This window comes from Theropithecus gelada, chromosome X, assembly GCF_003255815.1.
Source record: "Theropithecus gelada isolate Dixy chromosome X, Tgel_1.0, whole genome shotgun sequence".
Lineage (NCBI taxonomy): Eukaryota > Metazoa > Chordata > Mammalia > Primates > Cercopithecidae > Theropithecus > Theropithecus gelada.
This window is the reverse complement of record NC_037689.1, coordinates 16,280,813-16,286,202: the sequence shown is the minus strand read 5'-3', so window position 1 is coordinate 16,286,202 and position 5,390 is coordinate 16,280,813. Positions and strand designations below refer to the sequence as shown.

At 40.0% G+C, this 5,390-nt stretch overlaps 1 pseudogene; it reads right to left on the bottom strand.

Moving 5' to 3' along the window:
* Positions 1 to 471: 471 nt before the first annotated feature.
* LOC112616498 lies at positions 472 to 2,119 on the bottom strand (annotated as a pseudogene).
* Between the last annotated feature and the right edge of the window lie 3,271 nt (positions 2,120 to 5,390).

Here is a 5,390-nt window from a genome sequence, read left to right as displayed (position 1 = left end):
TATTTAGTCCTTAGATTCTTTATCTATAACCAAGATCTCACAGGATTGTTGTGGGAAAAGTTCAAGTATAAAAATACTTGACAATAGTTACTGTCCTATCTATGCTTAAGCAACACTTATCCAACACACACACACACACACACACACACACTCTAACTCTACGTTAATAACCTATACAGTTTTCTCTTTTATCTTATGCAATCCTTAGCATTTGATAATTACACTAAACCTTTTATATGTAATTTTTCTGACTAATCTGTCATCATGCTTTTCTTGTAAATACCAGTGTCTCAAGTCCCATTTCTTAAGATGTGACTTTGGGAAACTGCTCTTGCATTTTCTTAATTTTATAAAGAAAGTGAAACACAAATTAAAATGTTACTGCATATTTTATTTTTCATGAGTAGGCAGCCTACATTCACAGTTTATGTTAATGCAAAAAAGCTAGTACACTGAAAACCTATTTTTTTAATCTATTGCTTATTTATTCAGGGTTGTAAATATTACTTATATAGAGACACAGAGATGTGTAAAAATGAAACATTGTGAAAAAAATACAATTTTTCAATTTCATATGAAACTCAAAGTGTAAGTTTTGTCCAATATGGAATGTACCTACATTTGTTTGTATTAGGGCTCTAAAATCCATTTAAAAATTGTTTTTCTGTTTTTAAAAAAGAAATAGCTGACCCACCAGGCAAGTTAGCTATATATCTTGCTTGCTCAAAATGAGCATTTTCAGGTAAGGTCTGTTTTCCAAGTCTACTATGATTCCTTAGAAGTCATGCTGGCCCAATCGAAGAAAGGGTTTCCATGAAGAGTCTGATGGTGGCATCTGGATGAGGGGTGGTACCGGTAATGGGAAGTGAGTAGAGAAGAAGGAGCTAAGAGCCCAAATCCTTATGAAGGATGACATTCAGTTGTTAAATTTTAAGGGGTATCCAATGGCTTTTTCCAGGCACTCAACTAAAGAGCCTGCGGAAAGAAAATCCCTCTCTACTTCTACAAATTTGATGTAGATGGATTTGGGGGAAACTCCGGGATCCACAATACAGTTCTGAGACAAAAACCCATTAATACCAACCAAATCTTTGCTGAAGGTTTTGGTATTCACTTGGAAATGTAAAAATAAGCACTGCTGCAGAGTCCTGACCTCAAAAATCCAGAGATAGCAATAGATAATTCGGGTGGGTTCTATTTCCACCTATAATGAGGCTTGTGCTGAAAGAGTTCTCAGGTCAACCCGGCCCTCTTTTCCTGGGTCCAGGGAAGGTTGCTCCATGTGTGGTGAGAGGGGCCTCTCAATACATTCTTCATAGCCAATGGCATAAAGGCCTGGGCTTTTAGGAATACCCCCAGGCAATAAATATTGAACAACATTCCCACCAGTTGGTTTGGAATGGGCAATGGGTATCCAGTCAATTTCCATGTGCAGCTCCAAGCACCTAGCTTCGCTAATAGTGATCTCTAAAAATGTGTAGTAAATATTTTTCCAGTTCATTTTCTGCACTCAGGTCATAATGATCCGTCCTTCAGACTTCTCAGAGTTGAAGTACTCCCGAAGTCACTTGCCAAGGGGCACCTGGGAGCTGATCTCAGCATAATGGTAACGGATATCCTCTTTCCAATGGGTGTTATAACCAATTCCAAAAATGGCCAGTTTATTAGAAAGATGGAGCCTTGAAAAGTCTGTCCAGCTCTGAAAAAGTTCCCATTTCAACTGTACCGATTCCAAAATCTGTACAATATTCTGCATGATGTCTCTCCTCTGTGCTTCCTCAGAAGACTCTTGTTTTATTTTTAATGTTCTCTTTGTGACAGGTATTTCATCCAATTCCTGATCTGTTGGATAGCCATGGAGATCCTGACTGTGGTTTCCCCAGTCCTCCTGTGAATAGTCCTCCATAGTGCTGCCATCTGACTCCAGCTCATGTAAGCTATGAAGGTGGTTCTTGCTCTCTATTCAGCACCGGTGAGGGTGAGGCCACAGCTGGAGCACAGTATTCAGTTCTGGGTATCCAACCAGCTTGATGCGTTCCTGGCACTGGGACGGGGTCTGCTCGTAGCCCAGCTTGGCCAGGGCCCGGGACATGCGCTCGTACATGGCTGGCCCGGGGGCCCTGCTGCCGAACACCGTACAGGCTCCCTCCAGCTGCTGGTACAGCACCTCCACCAGCCGCTCGCTGCCCCACACTGCGATCAGCCGCCGCGGCCCCGCCACCACCGCCACCAGGGGAGAAGGAGACCGGAAAGCCTATTTTTAACTTGAAAATTTACAAATTATAATAATCCTATTAGTAAGAGTAATAACAATGACACATATTGAAATTTTTACTATATGCCAGTCACCATTTTAAGTACTTTTAAATTAAGCTAATATAATCCTTACAACAATACTATGAGGTAGGTATTATTCTTTTTATCTTTATTATATAACTAAGCAAACTAAGTTAAGTAACTTGCTGGAGGTCACGCAGCTAGTAAATGGTGTAGCCTGTGTTTGAACCCAATGAAAAAGATGTCGTGAGTCAGTTAGGCAAATGGTAAAATACTACTTATTCAGGTGGACGTTTCTTGAATCACTATTTAGTAAGCTAAAAATTTGTAAGAAATAGTAAATCTCAAGCAGATAACATTACTTAAAAATACTCACCGAAAAAAAGGCTTGAAGTCTTCCCTTTCCTGGACAGAGTAGGATACTAAAGAGCAAAGGGAGGAACAATACTCAAAGGAAGGGAATTGGAGGATATAAAAGGGTAAACCTTCACATAAAGTGGAAGAACTCCAACTTTAGATAATAGTTAAATTTTTGAAACAGTCCATCCTGAAGAAATAGCCCAGCCTTTCTGACTATGATGTTTAAATGCATAGCTTCAAGGCAGTCAATTAAGATACTCTTATTTTTCACAGCAGTTCTCTTTGGGATTCTTTGACTTGGAAAACAAATGAAGCAAATGAAGTTAATGACTCTTTCAAGTCTTTCCATCAAAGGCTCCCAAATTATATCCATTGTATCAGTGAAAAACGCTCCAGTAGGAAAATATGTTGCTCTGAGACACAGTGATGGAGGAAAGGAGGAAAAAGAAGCCCAGGTGATATGGTTTGGCTGTGTCCTCAGCCAAATCTCATCTTGAATTCCAGCTTCCACAATTCTCAGGTGTTACGGGAGGGACCCGGTGGGAGAGAATTGAATCATGGGGGCGGTTTCCCCCATACAGTTCTCGTGGTAGTGAGTAAGTCTCACGAGAGCTGATAGCTTTATAAGAGGAAACCCCTTTCGCTTGGTTCGCGTTCTCTCTGCCTGCTGCCATATAAGAGGTGCCTTTCACCTGCTGCAATGATTGTGAGGCCTCCCCAGACACGTAGAACTGTGAGTCCATTAAACCTCTCTGTCTTTATAAATTACTCAGGTATGTCTTTATTAGCAGCGTGAAAATGGACTAACACACTAGGCTAAGTGAGATTCTTATGGTGGCACAAAGTTACTGGCTCCAGTCACAGAAAATGAAGGGCCTGACATTTAATTTCCAACCCCCTGTCCCACACTTTCTTCCTCAGAGTCCAGATGTGATCAGAGCATGCACAGCAACAACCATACCACCCATATTAGGAAATCAGTGCTCTAGCCATATTATTAGATTTGGGGAAAGAAATGAGAACGTGTCTGAACATTCATTAGATCTCTGGGCATATCTGACCTTTGTGTTATTGGTACAATTAGTAATCAAATCCTTGGCATTTTTCTGTCTTTACCCAAGAGGTTCACCTTATAATTTTCTCAAAGATCATTATTTAGGTCCCAAATCCCAGACTGAGCTGGCAACATGATTATAAAGAAAGAATAAACCTCAAGCAGATTAGTTACTTAAAAATTCACAGAAGAGGCTTGAAATTTTCTATTCACTAGAAAGAGCAGGGTCTGTACTACCTCCATCAGCTTAACATTAACGAAGACATGTAAAATTTAGCCTTTGGCTTTCGCTAAAGTTGCAGCTCTTACCCTGAAATTTCTTGGCTATACTAGTATTCATCTCAGTCACCGGAAATCATAAAGACATGTTAGGAAGTTAGTCTGAATATCATCAAAATCTTATAAAAATGAACAGAATATCAAACAAATATGTTTATACAATGGAATATAAAATTGGAAAATAGATATCTTTTTCCAGATGTGCTGAACACCACGTTTCAGAAGTGGTCAAGAAAAACAGCGAGGAAAAGGGTTTGTAGAAATTATTTAAGATGAGGCAAACAGAGAAGCAGACATGTTCATATTTTGCTGTGGCTTAGAATGATGAAATGGGAGAGAGTGATATTTTTCATTTTCTCACCTTACCTCGCAACATTAACTGAATTATGTGATTTTGAAACAAAACCTTTGATTAGCTACAGACCAGTTACATCTCCTCACTTTCTAAGCATGCTTAGAACTGCTTGTAAATGACAGATCTTTGTGATGGCAATGGGAAGCCAGTTAAAGCCCTTCCCCCCGCCCCCACCCCGCCACTTGAGGTCATCAAAGCCTGGTTGTTTGTTAAAGCTCCAGTGGCCATCAGATTTATTAAGGTCCTGCCAGCCCAGTTTACTAAGTTTCCTGAATTTGGAGAGAAGAAGAAAGACAATGTTTGAACAGCTCATAAGATACATTTTTAATCTAGTAAGCAAGGTTAATTGGATACGGGTATTTAAAATAACCAGAATATGAACATGAATTAGATCGGAAAACAGTAGTCATTTCACGGGTTCTATATGGTGAACATATCTGAGATGATTCTTTTTCAGTAGTCCTGGGACAACTAGATCTTTGACTTACTACTTTCGTCCTTTTGTCCTGATTTTTAGGGAATATTTGTTTATAGCCAAACTAAAAGAGCACGCTGCAGTACAGCCACAAGACCCATTTCTGTGTAATATCGCCGAGCGGAAAACTTAAATTCCCCAGTCAGAAAATAAGCATCCACTGAGAGATGAATCTTGTAGAAAAGTAGTGATGAAAAACTCAATCCACACCCAGAGTTTGGCGAAGGTCACTTCTGGATGATGATGGGGGGAAATGAAGCTGTGTATTTGTGAACCAAATTAATACATGAATCTGTAAAGCATTCAGGCTGACCTTGAGACAAATGCATCTCCTTCTTCCAACCAAATTATAGTTTCTAACTCCACAGAAGGATTGCCTGTCTGAGTGCTGACTCCAAGAAAGCGTGCTCCCTGGCGGATGGTTCCTGACAGGTATGAATGTTACCTTTTTATCATCTCTTGCCCACTGATGACAAAAGGAAACTAATTACAAGTAATTTCCAGGCTCTCAGACTTAAGGTCCCCTCAGTGGCCTGAGAATTGTTTGCAGGTTTGGAAAGATGCCAACTGTGTGTTGGTTCTGGGCAATG